The following is a 20126-nucleotide window of genomic DNA, read 5'->3' on the forward strand; positions in this document are numbered from 1 at the left end:
TTATGGGATTGTGCTTCTCCTTGTTCTCAGCCCTTGGCTCCTTCCCTGACAGGAATTCGCCCTGTTCCATATGGATACAGGATCCCAAAGCTGGGATTTAGGGGATTGTGAGCTGGGATTTATGGGATTGTCCTTGTCCTCAGCCCTTGGCTCCTTCCCTGACAGGAATTTGCCCTGTCCCATATGGATACAGGATCCCAAAGCTGGGATTTATGGGATTGTGAGCTGGGATTTATGGGATTTATGGAATTGTCCTTGTCCTCAGCCCTCTGTTCCTCCCCGACAGGAATTCGCCCTGTCCCATATGGGATCCATACAGGATCCCAAAGCTGGGATTTGCTGGAAGCAAAGCACCCACAACCTCTGCACCAGGGGGAATGTAGGGTCAGGCTGGGGCGGGAAATGTGGGGTTCCAGTGGGAATGTAGGGTCGGGCGGGCAATGCGGGGTGCCCCTCAGCCCCCCGGGGTTCCAGGATCTTCACCCACCCTCCAGCCGCATTCCTTGTGGGAGAAAGAAATCCCTTTTCACAGCTGCTCTCCCCTGGCACGGATTTCAAAGGAAGAACTCCTAGCGACTGCCTCTTGTTTTGTTTAATTTTGCTTAATTTTGTTGGGGTTTCCCCCCCCCCCCCCCACCCGCTCCTAGTGTCCTAAAGGAAGCGGTGGCATTTATTGACTTTCCGAGGGAAAGTGACACTTGTTAAGCAAAGCGATGACATCACTTTTGGTTTTACAGCCTGGCAGGAATGGCAGCAATCCCTGGATGCTGCCGGGGAGGGAGAGCGAGCTGGATAATGAACAGCAGGCAGGAACACGACGTTGCACGGCGGGGCACGAAGGGAAGGAGCAGTTTCACACGGCAATGAGGAATTTAGGCATCAACGGGCAAAAAATGAAATCACCCGGCTTGGAACCCGGCCAAAAGCCAGGATTAAAGCCAGCAGGGCGAGTGATCTGCATTTAGTGGAACACGGGTGGAGAGTAAATACCCGGCTGAAACACTTCAAAGAGCCCCAAAGCTGAATCCCAGCAGGAAAGCTCCTCCCGGGAGCCAGACAAGGAGTTAACGATCCTTTAAAGGCTGCCCTCCAGGCTGTGTCCGGAAATCACCTTTACGGTTCCTCGGTGAGCTGCTCCCGCAGGCATTCCGGCTGGGAATGGATCTCTCCTGCGTTTCTACGGCTTCCCTGCTCTGGAATTCCTGAGCCAGGTATTTTCGGCATCACCAGAGCATGGAACTGTCCCCTCCCTCCTCCAGCAGGGTTTGGAAGCAAAGCTTTCCAGCACTAATTATTGCCTCTCAAAAATGATCAATTCTCTGTGTTTTTCCTTATCATTTTACCAGACTCCTGCCCCCATTTCCCAGCTGAAAGAGAGGAAGGCTCGGAGGGAAAAGTTTCCTTGCTTTAAACCGTTTTTGTTTATTTATTTATTTATTTTTTTAATCCCCGGAGAGATTACCAGTTGTGTTTACAAGGCAAACTTGAAAAGCCCTATTCAGCACTTCGTGCTCCTGGCTATTAGGTGGCATCGATTCACTCCTGCAAGGCCCGGAGAAATGGGGAATTCTGCTCCTCGTGGAGCTTTTATTTGCTCAGCAAACACGGCAACCCTGCCACGCTGTGTGTGGCTGCAGGGCCGAACCAAGCCCGCTGGAATACGTGCCCCTCCTCACAGGGCCAGGCCTGGACACAGAGCCAGGGGCAGCAGAGGCTCCCCAGGGCCAGGCAGGTCCCTCCGAGCTTCCCCCGAGCTCCAGCACGGAGAGGGAGCAGGGAAAAGCTGCCTGAGACGGGAGGGATTCCGGTCTCTCCGTGCTGCACATTCCTGGGCAAACAGGAGCTCAGCACCCCCCCCAGATTCCTCCTCCACTCTGGATTTCCTCTGCAGCACCGCACTGAGGTCCTCAGAAAAGTGGAAAAGGGGATGGGGAGCGATTCCGGGCTGCTCTGGGGACTCAGAGGGAAATTGGTCAAAATCACAGCTGCTCTTTGGGGTTGGCAGCATCTCACCCCAATTTCCACCCCACAACTGCTGCTCTTTGGGGTTGGCAGCATCCTCACCCCAATTTCCACCCCACAACTGCTGTTCTTTGGGGTTGGCAGCATCTCACCCCAATTTCCACCCCACAGCTGCTGCTCTTTGGGGTTGGCAGCATCCTCACCCCAATTTCCACCCCACAGCTGCTGTTCTTTGGGGTTGGCAGCATCTCACCCCAATTTCCACCCCACAGCTGCTGTTCTTTGGGGTTGGCAGCATCTCAACCCTAAGTGTTGAGGCTGAATTTTCTGTAGCAGCTGGGAATTCCCCCAGGGACCAACCCTGACCAACCCTGCCGGGAGAGATCCTCCCTGGGGTGACAAAGGATGCAGTGCAGCACAGCCCCCGTGGATCAATCCTGCAGAAAGGACCTGCAGAAGCTTCTCAGGAAGAATTCCTGGAGCAGGAATTATTCTCCCCAAAAGCTGAAGGATGAGGGGAAGCAGCAAGGGACACTTCACATTCACCTCCCGCCCTCAGAGCTGCCCTTCAGGGTCTGACATTCCCCCTTCCTTGCCAGGATCCCGCAGGGAAGGGAGAGCCAGCAATCCCTGTTATCTCCAGCAGCCCTGGAGCATTGCCATCATCCTGGGAATGACTGGGAAGGGATCCCCAGGGAGTCAATCCATCCCCACGCTGCAATTCCTCGCCCTCCCGTACTGCTGCCCTCCACATTGCAGCAAATGCAGAAATGTGATTGTGGCAGCCTGGAGACCTCTGTGTGTTGGGAGGAACTGGGAGAGGATTTCCTCTTAATCCCAGCTTTGGAGTTGGGAGGAGGCTCGGGAGGACAAATGATGTCCTGGGAAATGCCTGAGGCTGGCTCACAATCCGCCTTGGGCTCTCCTGGAATGCCACAGGGATAAATCAGGAATGATGGCAAGGCATCCTCCCCTCCCCTCAGCTGGTTTGAATTCCCTTGGGATGTGAGACCCTGGGCTGGGGGTGCCCAGCACCCCCACACAGCATTCCCATCCCTCCCCTGCAGAATTCCAGTCGGGAATTTGTTGTTAAGAGACAACGACACATTCTGAGAGTCAGGAGAACATGAGGATAGCCTGGGAAAGGTGGATCCATGGAAAACTTCCTGCCAGCTCATAAACTCATGGAAGCAGAGAATGGATTGGCTTGGGAGAGACCTTGGAGCTCATCCCATCTCCATCATCAGGGACCTTAGAGCTCATCCCATCTCCATCATCAGGGACATTGGAGCTCATCCCATCTCCATCATCAGGGACCTTAGAGCTCATCCCATCTCCACCAGCAGGGACCATGGAGCTCATCCCATCTCCACGAGCAGGGACATCTTCAGGTTGCTCCAAGCTGCCCTTGGACACTCCCAGGGATGGGATTCCCACCTGTGCTCGCTGCAGGGATGGCAGGGAAGGGAAGCCCTTTGCTGGATGCACATTCCCACTCGGTTTGGAGCCGACAACGAGCCCAGTAACGGGAGCACACAAAGGATCTTTGTTCTGCCCCGGGATATTTTGCCTTTCTCTGCGCTCTCAGCTCTCCTCGGCTCCTGGTGAGCTCAGGGCAGCTCTGAGCAAGGCATCCCAATGCCAGCCATTATTCCAGCAGCTCAGAACACTGGGCACTTATTCTCTAACCTGGGAGAAGTGTCCAGTGCTCAGCTGCTACAACAATGGGGCCACTGCTGGCCAGTTTGGCCACCCCAGTGCTGGGGGAGCTCAGGACTCGCATTGTCCCCGCCCTGCTGGGGTCATGTCAGCGCTTCCCTGGTACATTCAGCATCCCCAGGGCAGGAGCAGCCTGGATTCTGAGGATTCTGAGGATTCTGAGGATTCTGAGGATTCTGATTCTGAGGATTCTGAGGATCCCTGCACTCAGGGATTCACAGCCCCTGCATCAGCAGGTGTCCTGCACTGCTGGTTCACTCCAGAAGGGCTGGAAGTGAGAAATGTCAGCAAAACTCAGCAGGAATTTCTCCCTCAAACACAATTCTGAGGATTCTGAGGATCCCTGCACTCAGGGATTCACAGCCCCTGCATCAGCACTGCTGGTTCACTCCAGAAGTGCTGGAAGTGGGAAATCTCAGCAAAACTCCAAGCAGGGATTTCCCCCTCAGACACAGAGCCCTTCCTGTCTCTCTGAGTTTTTGGGACTGAATTTGAAGTCACCTGGGGGCTCAGGGCACTGTGCCAGCAGCACTGCCTGGCTCCCACAGGGCTGTGACAGCACCCAGGGCACCTGGGCTGGGACCCGACTGTGGGAGAGGTTTTATCTTTTATTATTGCTCATTTTTTGTGCTGGTGAATGCTTTGCCTGTTAAATAAACAGTATTTTTCCACTTCTCTCCAGGGAAATCTTTTTCTGAACCAGCTGGGGGAGGAGCTGCTTGAGTCTGCTTTCTAGAGGAACCCCTTTGGAGTTTTTCTCCCAAATTTGCCCTAAACCAGGACAGGGAGCGAAGAGCCATGCTGGAATTGCAGCTCCCAGCTCAGCGATGCTCCTGGAAGTGTCCAATATTCAGCTTTTCCCTCCCCTTTTCCACGACTTTCCCCTTCCACCCTTTCCCGACACACCCTGAATGCCCCGAAGCCCTGAGGAGCCGCTGGAATATCAACAAAATTCCTGAGGAGGAACGGCAGGAACCAGCCTGGTCCCTGCTTTTGTGACACTCGGCTGATTGTTGGGTGGCAATTAACATCCACAATCCAAGGAAAATCGGCTCCAGCCCCTGGAGAGCTGATGTCCTGTGCTGCCCTCCCTGCCAGTCACCCACAGAGGGTCTGGAGCATCCAAACGCATCCAAGGAGTTGTCCCTGGGTCCTGCTGGGTGAAGCCACTCCCAGAGGGACAAAGCCAGCCCTGCCACCCTGCAGGGGCAGCCAGCGTCCCCAGGGGGCTGGAGAGACAGGCAGGGAGGTGCCAAGCTTCCAGAGGCATTCCCAAGGCTCTTCATTTATCTCTTGTGTTATCTCCTCTCTTTATCCTATCTCTCCGTTTAACCTGGGGCTGAGGCTGTCAGCACCAACCCTTTCTTTGTGGCTGGATGGGGAGGAGAATCCGCATTTTGGGAGAAGATTCCTGGGAATAAGAGCCCAAATCCCACCGAGCCTCCCTCAGGAATATTCCCAGTGGATGAGGCTGTGCAAGGCTGTCACCCACACCTCACACTCAGCGTATGTCGGGTCTGCTGCCTTATTAAAGTTGTTTTCTTTCATCCTTTTCCATTTTTCCCCTTTTTTTCCTTTTTTAAATCAGGCTTTCCTTCCTTCCCCAGCCCACACAGAGCTCCCAGAGCTGCAGGCTCGTCTGCAAGCTAAGAATTCATGGCAAACCAGGATTCACTTTCCCTGCAGCGGTCAGGAGAGGTTTTCCACTCTCTATTGAACAGGAATTTTCCTCCTGTGACCCAAGGCCTCTTCCTGGTACAGGAGAGTGAGGCTGAAAGGAAATTTGGGTGGAAAATGAGGATATTTGGGAAAGGAATTTCTTGAGCTGCAGGGTGGGAGCGGCCCCTGGAGCTGGGTTTGACCCGGGGGTGTGACACAGCTCGGCAGGGACAGCTGAGCACAGGGATCCCAGCCCGGCTCCCCGTTCCAAAAAGATATTTAAAGCACCAGGAATGACATCCCGGACACCCGATAGCCCTGTGGAATTTGGGAAATGCACATGGAAAAGGAGGGGGACAAAGAGCAGCACACAAATGGTGGAGAGAAGAAGGGGAAGCCGGATCCTTGGGAAAAGCCTTTCCAGAGGGATCCTGGCCTCAAAGGCTCTGGACAGGATTAAATTTCCCAGAAAAAAAGCCTCACAAAACAGTTGGAATCTAAACAAAACCCCACGTTTCTGTGGAGGAGCAGCACCAGGAGCACTCGGAGCAATTAAGAGCTCGGCTCTTTGCCATGGGTTTTCGAGGAGACTGGAAATGTTTTGTCTTGCTCTGCCCTGACAAAAGGACTTGGGGAAAAAAACTGAAATCTCTGCTTGTTTCACTCCACAGCCTGGAGACACCTGGGTTTCCACATCCTGGAGGAAGAGCTGGAGAGACTTCACGTGGGATTAATGCTCCCTCCTCTCCCAGCAGGATCCCAGCTCTGCTCCAGCAGCTCCTCAGAGCTGCCTCTGCTCCTAAACCAGCCCCAAACCACCCTGGGAGAGATTTTCCTGCAGAGCAGGGATGGAATGAGAGGGGAAGGTGCTGCTGACCTCCTGTCCCCACTCCTGTCACTCCCCACGGCCGGGGCTTCCCCCAGGACAAAGCTCTGGAGCAGCAGTGCCACAGTTTGGCATTAAAGGCACAAAAACCCCTGGGCTGAAGGGTTTGAAATCTGATTTATTTAAAGCCCTGCGAGGGTCACGTGTTTGGGAGGGAGGGAGAAAACCCTGCCAGGCTCCTGCCCTGACTGCACTAAGCTGGGATTAAACCTTAAACCAGCCCTGCACCCATCTTGGAGGGCCCTGTGCTTGTGTGGGGATATTTCCCCTGGGATGGGAAGGAAAAGCAGCCACGGGGAGGAGGAGCCAACATCTGGGGGACCAGAGGGTTTCCAAGCACAGCAGGAGCTGTGGTCAGTAATTATTCTTGGATCCCTCTCCCGTAGAAAGGGAAATCCCGCAGCACTTTTCATCCTGACCCTTCCTCATCCTGATGATCTCAGAGCCCCAGCTGGGTGAGACGTGGGGTCTGTGGGGTCTGGGGGATCCTCCTGGCCTGGCTCTGCTTCCCAGGTGAGGGCAGGGATCATCCCAGTCCTTGCTCCAGCTGGGATCAGGAATTTGGAATTTCTGCTGTTCCCAGGTGAGGGAAGGGATCATCCCAGTCCTTGCTCCAGCTGGGATCAGGAATTTGGAATTTCTGCTGTTCCCAGGTGAGGGCAGGGATCATCCCAGTCCTTGCTCCAGCTGGGATCAGGAATTTGGAATTTCTGCTGTTCCCAGGTGAGGGAAGGGATCATCCCAGTCCTTGCTCCAGATGGGATCAGGAATTTGGAATTTCTGCTGTTCCCAGGTGAAGGAAGGGATCATCCCAGTCCTTGCTCCAGCTGGGATCAGGAATTTGGAATTTCTGCTGTTCCCAGGTGAGGGAAGGGATCATCCCAGTCCTTGCTCCAGCTGGGATCAGGAGTTTCTGTCCCACAGAGCTGCTGGAGGAAGGCAGGAGGATGGAAACCCCTCCTGACCCAGGAGGTGGCTGCCAGGATGATAAGAGCACAGCTTTGGGGCAGCAAACTTGGCATGGCATCCCTGTTGCTGCCGAAATTCCAGGCTTTGGGACATCCCTGCCTCATGCTCTGGTTCTGTTCCCCCTTTTCCTCCAACCCTTTCCCCCAGCACAGGGATGTCCAAGGACTGCCCAGGGATGTGACGACACAAATTCTCCAGGATCCCAAACCCGCTGCCTTCCAGGAATCCTCCATCCCTCAGCCATCCTTGCCCCTCCCTCCCTAAAATCCGCCCCAAAATCCATCCCAGGACCACCACAACCCCGGCATTTCCCCATTAATCCCAGCACAGACACGCCTGGACAGGGAATCGAAGCCATTTTGGCTTTTTTGCCTTTTTTTCTTTTCTATGTTCTCTGTATTCTTTGTATATATTTGTTCATATATATTTGTTCATATATATTCATATATATTTCTTCATCTATATTCTTCATATCTATTTGTAGCTCTGTAACCTTCTGTATTAGGGGCTTATTTTGCCAGTAATTTCCCATAGCCTTTCCCTAAGCAAAAAAAAAAAAAAAAAAAAAACCAAAACCAACTCCAAACCCCAGAAAATACAAGCCCTCAACACTATTTTCATTCTTCCAAACTACCAAAGTTGAGAACAATATTTCAAAATTCATTTTCATAGACAAAATACGACTAATACCAGAAAAAGAGACTCAAAGAAAAAAAACTTTAAAAAAATTACAGCACCACTTGTCCTCCTAATTAGTACCTTTTATCAATTATACTAATTTCCTAAAGCCTATAAAAATAAAAAATTTAACTCTTCCCCTAAAAAATTAAACTTTCCCATAACTGCCCCCGAAAACCTTCAAATAAAAATCCAGTTTTATTTTGCCTCCTTATTAAAATGATCTCAAAATTCGCTTCTGAGTTAAGAAAAGGCAACAGAATAGAGCGATCCCAGGTGCAATAAACAGATTATTCCTGCCTCAGTGCGAGCTCTGATCCCTTTCCCGGGAAGGAAATGTTTCAGGCCTGTCTGGGAGCCCGGCTGAGCACGGAGTGTTTGGATAAACCTTGCTCCTCGTTAAACTGTAAATGCCATCTGTGCCACCCAGCCAAGGCCAGCCCCGTGCCCTCAAAGCTGCCGTGTCGCTCGTGGACAAAGCAAAATCTTGAATTATTTTGAAATCATTCAAGAAAATAATGAATTAATCCCTTTAATTTTTTTTTTTTTTTTTTTTTTGTTAAGATTTTTTTTCACTTCACTCCAAACCCAGCTTCTCTCTGCTGTAAAAGCCTCGCTGGGGGAGGGAGCCCTTGACAAGCCAAGCTGGTTCCTTCACAAGCCTTGGAGAGATAACAGAGCCCAGAGCGAGATAACAGAGGGAAAGAGAGGGATCTACCCCAGGAAAAGTCATGGCTGGGCCCTGAGGCCCTGGACACCGCAGCTCGATGTGCAGAAAAGAGGCATCAGAAGCGGAAAATAATGCAAATAAATTCATATATATTGTGCTTTTTCCCCCAGTCCAAATCAAAACAAATTTCCATGTGGTTTTCACAGGAAAATAATGAAAAAAAAAATTAAAATACTGTGCTTTCCCCCCAGCTCCAAACAAAAACATAGAGAAATTTCCTTGTGGTTTTCATGGAAGTGGAGGAAAAAAGGGATGACACCGAGCAGGGCCTTGGGCACTGTCAGGGAGAGGAGAGGCCTTGGCCACTGCAGCCTGCTGTGCATTAAAGAGACATCAAAAACATTAAAATAGTGGAAATAAATTAATATATTGTGCTTTCCCCCCCATTCCAAAACAAAACATAGAGGAATTTCCGTGTGATTTTCATGGAAGTGGAGGAAAATCCACACTAAAAAAGGGATGACACTGAGCAGGGCCATGGACACTGTGAGGGAGAGGAGAGGCCTCGGCTGATGCAGCCTGCTGTGCATAAAAGAGGTGTCAGAAGTGGAAAATAATGGACATAAATTCAAATATTGTGCTTTACCACCACTCCAAATCAAAACAGAGACAAATTTCCATGCTGATTTCACAGGAGTGGAGGAAAAAAGGGATGACACTGAGCTGGGCCTTGGACACTGTCAGGGAGAGGAGAGGCCTTGGACACTGCAGCCTGCTGTGCATTAAAGAGACATCAAAAGCAGAAAATAATGGAAATAAATTCATATATTGCGCTTTTCCCCCAGTCCAAAACAAAATGTAGAAGAATCCTCATGTGGTTTTCACAGGAGTGAGGAAAATCCACGCTAAAAAAGGGATGACCCAAGGGCTGTTCCAAGTGCATCCAATCCTCCTCTCCTGCCTCCCAGCTGATAAGGAAACGCTGGAGATAAATCAGGATTATAACCCCGAGGTTTGAATAGAGGAGGGATTTTGGCCCAGGTTCTCTCTGCAGGGTCTCCCAGTGCTCCCAGTTTGATGTGGTTCAGCACTGGTGTGGCTGCCTGTGCCCGCTGCAGGCTGGGCCTGCCACGCTATGATAGCGCAATTAGTGGCACAATTAATCGTTAATCAGGGGGGATTGGGAGGGATTAAGTGCTTAACCAGCACACATGCTGCTAATGGTAATTTATAAAAATGCTCCTTCCCCCTCGATGCTCTGCTGTGTTTGCCTGGAATTCAAATGCCCCAGTTGGGCCTTTCCCGAGGAAATGGCTCTGCCCTTCCCCATGTGTGGGGAATTCGGGGAAATCCAGAATATCCCAGGCAGGCTCTGCAGGGACAGGGCACCCACGGGAGTGAAGGGACAGAGATGGGGCAGAGATGGGATAACAGTGGGACAGAGATGGGGCAGAGATGGGACAGAGATGGGATAACAGTGGGACAGAGATGGCGCAGTGAGGGGACAGTGAGGGGACAGCATGGGACAGAGATGGGATAACAATGGGACAGTGGTGGGACAGCAATGGGACAATGATGGAACAGTGATGGGCAGTGATGGGGCAGTGAGAGACAGAGATGGGACAGAGATGGGACAGTGAAGGAGCAGTGATGGGACAATGATGGGACAGAGATGGGACAGTGATGGAATAACAAAGGGACAGTGAGGGGACAGTGATGGGGCAGTGAGGGGACAGAGATGGGATAACAATGGGACAGCAATGGCACAATGATGGGACGGTGCTGGGACAGCCATGGGACAATGATGGGACAGTGATGGGACAGAAATGGGACAGCTCCTGCTGCTCCTGCTCTCCCCAGGGCTCTGGGAGCCCCTGCTCAGGCAGAGGATGTGGCAGGGAGGGCGTGGGGGTGGTGTTGGGCTGATTTGTTAAATTCAGTTTGGGCGCACTGAGACTCTCCCTGCATTTTAATTTGGACGAGACACAAACCAGGCTCTGGGTATAACCAAAACCTCCAGTTCTGCCTCCTCCTCCTCCTCGTCAGAGTCCCCAGGCACGCCAAGACCATTTCCTTGGTTCTGTTGTTTATGGATCATGGATCTACCGGATCAGGACTGGATCCTCAGTTTCTGGGATCTCCTGAAGATCTCTCTTGATCTACATTTGCTCCAGCACAGGTTTGGCCCATAAACCACCAACCTAAAAGGTTTTCCACCCAATAACTCCAGTCACAGACAGCATAAATCCAAGCTCTAGGTGATGTTCCATGCTGGAATGCAGGAAAAAAACCCCAAAGTGCTGAATTTATATTCCTGTGTGTGTTCCCGAGTGCAGAATCGCGGAGCTGCTCACAAACCTTGTCAGATTTACCAACTAAAAAAAGCCACAGCTCCGAGAGTGGGAAGTGCTGGGAACAACAGGAGAGAGGGAGAAGCTGGGGGGTGTTTTGAGGATAAATCCCCCCAGGATCAGGAATCCCAACCCCTGAGTGACCGGCACATTAACGCTGCCCGAATCATTAAATAGAAAATAAACCATTCAAATCAAAATGGAGAAAGAGCAGAAATAAAAGGAACGCTGGGAATGTTTCCCTGCTTCCCAAAAAAGGCACACTTTGATTTCTTTGGGGGTTTCGGTGTTTACGGTCGGCTTCAGCAGCCTCTCCTTTTAAATGGAGCAATTCAAGGCAAAATCACCACAAAAACCTGCTCAAAGCCAGTGCCCTGCCCCACTCCAGCTGGGAAAATTTGGGTTGTTTTTAAAGGAAATGGCTGAGGATTTCAGGGATCGGGGAAAAAAGAGAGGGAGTGAGTTCATGGAGAGGGTTCAATAATAAAAACACTGAAAAGGTGCCCAAAAGATGAATTAAATTCATAAAACCCAGAGCACGGCGAGACAGGAGCTGTTTGATTCAGACCAGCAGATCCTGGAGAGAGTTTTAGGTCTCAGCTTTGAGACCCAGAGCCGCCAGTGATGGGATTTTCCCAACCCCAGGAATTAAACTCCGTGCCTCGGTTTCCCAGCTGATAAATGAAGCTGACAAGGGCGGTGCAAGGGTGGAACGTTTGGGTGTCACCAATAAAATTAATAAGGGAAAACATGAAAAAATTAAAAACTAACCAAACAATGAACTGAAAATGCCAGTAATTGGAGTGTCTTCATTAACAGCATCCTCCCAGGTGCCCACAGGAGCTCTGCCTTCCCAGGCACTCAGGAAAGGGCAGCGATTCCAGCCCCACTCCATCCTGTTTTCCCTCTCTCTGCATCTCAGCAGCAGCTCAGGTGATCCAGGTGTCCCAGCAGAGGTGACAGGGACCGAGCTCTGGCAGCTCTGGATTGGGAATTTGCCACTCAGTTTATGATTTTTGTTGTGGCAGTGCCTGCAGGCCCCGGGGGTGGAGGGGTCACGGTGACAAACGAGGAATTGTCCCCGGTTTAAACCCACACAGGGAGAGGAGAGGGAAGCAAACCCAGCTGAGATCCCCGAAATGTCCCATCTGAGCTGCTCCTGGATCCCAAAAAGCAGCAATCCTTGCAAAGAGCAGCTCTAACACCCCCCTCTGAACACTTCCCAAGCTATTTCTGCCCCCAGCACCCCAGGGGTGGCAGAGACAGCGGAAAATGGGAACAAAAGCCACAACCAAAGGCAGAATTGCTGGTGCTGGCAGCGGGATCCAACTCGCTGGAGCGAGTGCCTGGAGCATCCTCCCGATTCCCGAGCTGCATTCCCGCAGGTCCTGCCTCCACCTGGAGCTGCACCCTGCACCCAGAGCTCCAAGGAGAGCCCAGCTCCTGCTCAGGTGTGGAAAGGAGCACCCAGATTTCCAACAGGGATCAGGGAGAGGTGTGGGCAATTCCCGGTGGGGAATGCGGCTGGGAAAATCCGGCTGTAGCTGCGGAGCTCATCCCTAAAAGAGCAGGGAAAGGCAGGAGGAGAGGGAACGCGAGGTTGGGGTTGGCAGGAGCTGCGTGGAGGGAGGTGAAGGACGAGCAGACAGATGAGAGGTGGCAGCAGTGGCAGCAGCACGGATGAACCCCAGCCCTCTGCCAGGGCTCCCCGCGCTGCTCCGTGCCTCGAGAATAATCCCGCAGCAGTTTTCTCTTCCGGCCAGACACGAGATAGGAGCCAGAGATTGGGAGCGACTGAGCAAACGAGCAGCAGATGAGCAGCACTGGCTGCGGGCAAAACGCTGCTGCCTGGAAGGAACGCTGGGCTGGGAGATTGGGAGCGGGAGGAGAGGGCAGAAGATGCTCGGGCTGATTACAGAGCGACTCTGCAAAGTTAATTGTTCACCAGATTGGGATCTGGGCCACGTCCATCAACAGGCTGCTTCCTGCCATTGGGTTTCCTGGACAAACAGCAGGAGCCAGTGGATTTAGAGGAGAGCAAAGCCAGGCGGGCAAAGCTCTGCCTGGACAGGGTTCGCTGCCAGCAAAGGGCCCTTCTCCAACAGAGCCCTCGCATCGCCTCCCTGCCCGCGCAGAGGCAAACCCAGCCCAGCAGAGCTGAGCTTTGGGGGTGTCAGCACGTGAATTACACAGAGCTGAACTCGCTCCAGGCTTGGGATCTCCTCTGAGCTGAGCCAAGCTGCCCTGTCCTGCTGCCTGAAGAAGCTGCCTCAATTTCCCCGAGGATGGAAGGAGAATCTGGGAGGCTCCTACTGAGCCTAAGCCCTTTTGGAAACTTTTACTCTTCTTGGACATGACTCCAAACACACAGATCCCGGCTTTTCTGGAGATTCTCAGCCCTCCTGGCCCAAACCTCAGCTCTGTGGAAGCCAGAGGAATGTCCCAGGGTTTACAGGCATTGACCAAACATTCATTTCTCTCCAGAAGGCCGGACCAAGGGGGTGATGGTCTCAGTGGAAACTGCAACGTGGATATTTTAGTGCACGTGGTGAGTGGACACCCAGGGTTCTGCCTGACCAAGTGTTGGGACAGGGAGAACGGAAGGATCCTCATGAATTTGGGAGATCAAAACTCAGCCGAGCACCCTGAGCCATTTTGCCTCTGTGTTTTACCCTGTCCAAAATGCAGCTGCTCTCATCTGCCTGCTCTGGGTCTGGTGAGGGAAGGCAAAAAGTGTCCCCTGCAGCACCCTCTGCACCCCAGCCTGTCCCCAGGGGACAAGTGACACTGGCAAGGAGTGCACACGAGAGGCAGCAGCTCAAGATTTAAAGCAGCTCGTTTGGAAGCCAATAAAAAGCAGCCAGCTGCACTTCAGCCACCTGTAACTACCAATGTGTGACACCATCCCTTCCCTCTGTCACTCTCTCACCAGCACAGCCTCTCTGAAGGGTCCATTCAGAGCTCCACAAAGAGCTGCCTCATTGAAAGGGGCATGGAGATGAGGATTTCAGTGCTTCCCATCCCTGCCAGCATCCCAGAGCCCTGCAGAGCTCAGGGAGCAAAGCCCTGAGAAGAAAGCAAGGTCAAGAGTTAACAGATGGGGGAACTCAGCCGTGGGGACACGGCGGTGACGTGGCCAAGGCCAGGCAGAATCCATGGCAAGGCCAGGGACAGTGGGACATCTCCAGAGCCCTGATTAGTTGTAATTTTTTTCTCTCTTTCTCTCTATCGCAGCAGGATGAGAGAGGAGGAACTCCCAGGATTGCTGGCGAGGTTGTTCCACTACTCATTTATTAACTGCTCCCATTTGGACGTGGTGCTGATATTTTCCAGCGTGAGTGAGTAAGCCTGGGAACTTGGGAACAAATCTGCGAGCGCTGCCTGGAGCATGGACACCAAAACTTGCTCAGAGATCTTCTGGCGTGACAGAGAGCCTGAAAATCAGCAAACTCTGAGCTGGGTGCCTCACACACTGAGGAAGTTCCATGGATGGGGTGAGCCAGGTGCCCTCCTATTCCTGCCTCTTCCTTCTGGACACACCCTCTTGGACACCCCTTCCCACCTTTCTCTAGGGAGGAAAGGATGCTCCACACCATACAGGCACTGAGATCTCCGTGCCACCTGTGTGTGCCTGCTGACACGATGTCCATTACCCAGTGGCCAGATACCTGGAGGGAATCTCTTCAGGGTCATGGGAATTGCTTTTCCCGACCTCTCCCCTGCCCCACAGGCGCTGTCACAGCCTCGTGAGGCTGGAAAACAGGACTCTGCTTGTGTTCACCACATCTCAGCCCCACGTGTTGGTACCTCCCAGATCCACACCCCAAATCTGCCCCACACCACCGAGGAGGGAATTAATTAATCCCGGTTCCTTGCAGGGCCCTGTTTGATGGCTCTTGCCCTTTCACAAATCTCATCCGGAGGCTCCAACTTTCTGCCTGATGTTTGTTCAAAGCTTTTCACCCTCCAGGCACCTTCTCCAAGCCCGGCACACGTCACATTGCACCGCTGCTTTCCTTGATGCACAGCACAAAACCCAGCGCCAGCAGCCCCAGGCCTGACCCTGATTCTTTCTTTCCTCTCAGAGCTGATGCCACCATTGTGCCAACACGCTCAGCCCAGGGTGTTTTCACCGAGAGATGAGCCTGTTAAAGCTTTTCAGGCTGGCCTGGCACGGAGGGCAGCTCTCAAGGGGCTGTCTGGGGACAAAGAGGGGGACACATCCTGGGGCACACCCCCGGGAACTTGTCACAGCAACAGGCAGCGCTGGAGAGATGCAGCTGGTTGTGACAGCCGCCAAAAACTGCAGCGCCAGGGGAATGCCGAGCTGCCAGCCCGGGGCAGGGCTCCCTCCCGAGCCAGGGACACACCGGACAGACCCTGGGTGTCACCCCCCCGCACTTCCACACTGAAAGGCTCCCCCCAGGCCCCTCACAGCGGGACCCACCCAGACGTGCCCATCAAAATCCAATATTGGGGTTGACCTGAGCTCCCTGAAACACATTTAGGACTAAACACGCGCAGGAATCTCCCTCACCAGAGAGCACCAAGGTACAAATGCGTACCGAGCTGAACCCTCCCTCTTCATACCTCCAACTCTCCCTCCCCTCGCACTTTGTGTCCCGCCAGTCCCAAAGGCAGCGGCCGTGGCCCCCGGAGGGGCTGGGGGCGGGCAGGGCCCCCGGAGGGGCTGGGGGGCGGGCAGGGTCCCCGGAGGGGCTGGGGGGCGGGCAGGGCCCCCGGAGGGGCTGGGGGGCGGGCAGGGCCCCCGGCCCGTGGCGGGGTCACCCCGGCACTCACCGGCCGCCGAGCAGGTCGCTCTCCCTCCTGCCGTGTCCCTTCCTCCTTCCTGCGGGGAGGGCAGGGGCGGTGCTGCGGGAGCCGCGGGGCCGCTCCGGGAACGGGGCCGGGCTGCGAGCGGAGCGGGGCCGGCACCGGAGCGGGACCGGCACCGGAGAGCGGCTGGAGCGGGGCCGGCACCCGAGCGGGGCGGATGCTGGAGCCGGTGCCGGAGCAGAAGAGGGTTGGATCGGTGCCGGTGCCGGAGCACGGGAGAGCTGGAGAGGTGCCGGTGCCGGTGCCGGTGCCGGTGCCGGTGCCGGTGCTGGTGCCGGAGCAGGAAAAGGGTTGGAGCGGTCCCGGTGCCGGTGCCGAGCAGGGGGGAGTTGGAGCGGAGCCGGTGCCGGTACCGAGCACGGCGAGTGGGAGCGGAGTCGGTGCCGGTGCCGGGGGAATTGGAGCGGTGCCGGTGCCGGTTCCGGAGCAGGGGGAGCCGGAGCGCAGCCGGGGGCGGTGCGGGCGCGGTGCGGGACCCGGCGCGGTGCGGGAGCGCTGCCGGCGCTCGGCTCCGTGCGGCGCTGGCTCCTCCCCGCCGCAGCCCCGGGATAAGGAGCCCGCTCGGCCCCGCTGGCCCGGGCAGGAGCCGCGCACGGAGAACGCACAAACACACACACACACACACACACACACACACAGCGATCCCGGCCTCGCACTCGAGTCAGGGGAGCTCCCTCCTGCGGCTCTTCCTGCTCCTCCTTGAGGCTCTGGGCAGAGCCGGAGCAGCCCGAGACACCGGGACCCGCAGCCGTGGGGGTTTCAGCCTCTCGGGGTTGTGGATTTAGCAGCGGCTCCCCCACCCATTCCAGCTCCTTGTTGTCTTATATTTAGTCAAACATTCTGGCTTCGCCAAAAATAGAGCAGCCATGGAAATAAATCAGGCTGACTGGAGGTGCCCACATTGTCTGCCTGAAAGTAATTAATTTCTTATATCCTCGCCTGTATTAATCCTCGCCTTCCCTCCACACTGCCCTGTCTATCAGCAGAGTTGTTGTAATCAGTGCCGAAATCTGGGGGATGTGCAGGAGGTTTAAGGTGGTGGGGAAGGGCAGGGGGAAACCGGGGCAGGGAAGGCACAAAATCCATCTCCACAGAGTGTGGAGAGTGGAAACACAGAGGACACAGCAGGGCTGGCGAGGAGGATGGAAGGAGATGCGAGTTCTGTGGGGGAAAATCCTACATTTAGGGTCTTCTTTCCAGACATGGATATTCCACAAATAAAACTGTCCAGGAGGCACAAATTTGGGCTTCCTCAGTTCTGCTGCTGCCAGAACTCCTTTTCCCCTCGTTCCTTTCGGACGTGGGAGTCTCGCTGGACTTGCTGACTCTCATTTCTTGTCTCAGAACCACCAGGCTGGCTGGGAGACACCTCGAGGAGTGGGGAAGTGCTTCCCAGATGGCACCGCAGGAGCATCAAATCCGAGCCCCCGTGGAGGGAAGGGATGTTCTAGAAGGATCCATCTCCTCTGGTCACTTTAGCCTGGCCCAGGCCAACCCCCCTGAGGGCCTCAGCAATGTCTGAGTGCCCTGGGAGTGGGGTAGAACCTCCAGCAGCAGCTCTTCAGTGGGAGCAGGAGCTGAACCAGCGTGCTCTGACCTGGGGCTGCCCCTCTAGAAGCAGGTGGGGGTTCAAAGCTGAGGCACAGTGACCCGGCGGGGCCGTGGTGGCTTTGCAGCAGGGCTGAGACGCCATCCTTGGTGACACAGGGTGAGCAGCCCGTTTGTCACCTGCGTCTCTGATGGGGATTGGCACCCTTGGCTCTGCAGGGCGCAGGGAGGAGCAGCAAAGGTGGGGCCAGGGGAGGGGTGGTGTCCACGGGGTGATGTCCAGGCTGGGTGTGACATCCAGGGCTGGGTGTGACATCCCGGGCTGGTGTGACATCCCGGGCTGGTGTGACATCCAGGGTTGTGTGTGACATCCAGGGCTGGTGTGACATCCAGGGCTGGTGTGACATCCAGGGTTGTGTGTGACATCCAGGGCTGGGTGTGACATCCCGGGCTGGGTGTGACATCCAGGGCTGGTGTGACATCCCGGGCTGGTGTGACATCCAGGGTTGTGTGTGACATCCAGGGCTGGGTGTGACATCCCGGGCTGGTGTGACATCCAGGGCTGTGTGTGACATCCAGGGTTGTGTGTGACAGTCACAGTTGTAGTGTGACATGCAGGGCTGTGTGTGACATCCAGGGTTGTGTGTGACATCCAGGACTGGGTTGTGACATGCACAGTTATGGTGTGACATCCAGGACTGGGTGTGACATTCACAGTTGTAGTGTGACATCCAGGGCTGTGTGTGAGATGCAGGGCTGTGTGTGACATGCACTGTTATGGTGTGACATGCGGAGCTGTGTGTGACATGCAGAGCTGTGGTGTGGCATTCACGGTTGGGGTGTGACATCCAGGGCTGTGTGTGAGATGCACAGTTATGGTGTGACATGCAGGGCTGGGTGTGACACGCAGGGCTGGGTGTGACATCCAGGGCTGTGTGTGACATCCAGGGTTGTGTGTGACATTCACAGTTGTAGTATGACATGCAGGGCTGGGTGTGACATGCACAGTTATGGTGTGACATGCAGGGCTGTGTGTGACATGCACAGTTATGGTGTGACATGCAGGGCTGTGTGTGACATGCAGGGCTGTGTGTGACATCCAGGCTGGCTCCTGGCTCCTGTGGACGCCTGTCCTCCCCTCACCCCTGGTCAATGAGTACCCGGTCATGTGGGCGCACAGTCAGCGCCCTGTGCGTGCCCATCCCGCTCCCTTCCTGCTGCTGGCTGCAGAAATGGCCACTTTGGCTGGGTTTTTCCCACATCCCAGTCTCTGGCATGGCTCTGACTTCCACATTTGCCCGTCTCCTCCGTTTAGAGGGGAGATGTCACCCTGGGGGAGATGTCTCGAGCACTTCTGTGTCATTCCCAGCTCACTGCAGCTCCAACAGCTGCTGCCACACCTCCCGTGCCACAGCTCTGAGACCTGGAACTGTAAATCCAGTTTGAAACCGAAAGGAAAACAGATCCCCAGGAAAAGCTCCGGCAAATTAAGCTGAAGGCCCCAGACTGGATCTTCAGAGAAACCACGAAGAGAAAGCAACGTGCAAAGGGCAGGAATGTTGCAGCAATTAGGGGACAGAGCCATGAGCTCGGTGCTTGTGTCACCCCAGCTGCTCGTTGGTGCAGAACATTCCTCATAAACACAAATTACAGCCGTCGGCATGCCAGGCATTGCTGCGAAAGCCTGACAGCCCCGGCTCTGGAGGAGGATGTGCAGAGGGAGAGCGCCCGGCTGCTGCAGCCGGCGGGGATTGCGGCCGGAGCAGAGAGGAGCGGAGGGATCGGGCTGTGATGGATGTCCCAGCATGGGGGGCTGTTAAAAACGGGACCACACTCGCGGTACTAAAAGTGATTTCAGCATCTATTATAATAAAAGAAAGGCCTAAAGCAGGGGGGCCTGCGGGCTGAGCAGGAGCGCTCCCCTCGAGGACGCTGCGGCGCCGGCGCTGGGTCCTCTGAGCAGCGACGGCCCCGACGTTCCAGGTGGAGCCGCACGGGTTCAGCGGGTCAGAAGCTCCTTTTTATCCTGTTTTGTGTCCCTTTGGATTGGTTTCTGTTTGGATCCTTCATTTGCATGAAGCTTTAAGGCGCTGGATTGGCCCATGACAATTCTGTCCAGGCTGGCTCGTTTCGCTGGGGGCGGCGTGCTTTACTTGGGTGTATTATGGTATGTAGAGTACCACATTTCTGACAACGCCCTCTTTGAACCCCTTTTACCATCACCAAACTAACGGTGCGTGCTCGACAATTATCAAATATTTTGCAACCGTTTCTAACCTATTTGTAACAGGGCGGGAGCAGGGCACGGCTGAGGGGGGATAACGAGGCTGGCCAAGGGGCTGGGGCCGTTCCACCCGTGCGAGCCCAAAGCAAAGTGTCCCTTGACACTTCTTGGGCACTCTGAGGTCGCCGGGGTTGAACTCGGCGCCCACCTGAGGCTCCTCTGTGACCCCCGCAGTGAATTCGCACGGCAGAGCCTCGGGGCATTTTCCGAACATGCCGGAGGAATGGCTGAGCAGAGGGCAGACAAAACTTTGCATTCTGCCGTTGTTTTTTTCTCTTTTTTGTGATCACAGAGCCGCCTGGGGAGCAGGGACAGCCTGGCAAACCCACCTGGGGAGCAGGGACAGCCTGACAAACCCGCCTTAGGAGCACAGCAGAGCAGCTCAGGCTGAGCAGAGGTGACAGCAGTGTCCAGATGTGTCACAGCAGGAGGGAGCAGCCTTGCCACAGCCATGCCAAGCATCCCTTGGTGTAAAACCACCGAATTTTTGGTGTAAGAGCACCCAGCTTTGGCTGTCAGCTGCTGGCCCCCGTGCAATATGTGTCCCCAGAGCGGGGGACTCGT

At 54.6% G+C, this 20126-nt stretch overlaps 1 protein-coding gene across 1 annotated transcript in view; it reads right to left on the bottom strand.

The window, feature by feature from the left end:
- CDK18 (cyclin dependent kinase 18) overlaps window positions 1–15957 on the bottom strand; it is a 34119-nt gene extending 18162 nt beyond the window's left edge. The window contains exon 1 of the mRNA XM_053997982.1: window positions 15695–15957. The gene's annotated coding sequence lies outside the window, so the exon portion shown is untranslated. The remainder of the gene's footprint in view (window positions 1–15694) is intronic.
- Window positions 15958–20126: the final 4169 nt, after the last annotated feature.

This window comes from Vidua macroura, chromosome 24, assembly GCF_024509145.1.
Source record: "Vidua macroura isolate BioBank_ID:100142 chromosome 24, ASM2450914v1, whole genome shotgun sequence".
Classification (NCBI taxonomy): domain Eukaryota; kingdom Metazoa; phylum Chordata; class Aves; order Passeriformes; family Viduidae; genus Vidua; species Vidua macroura.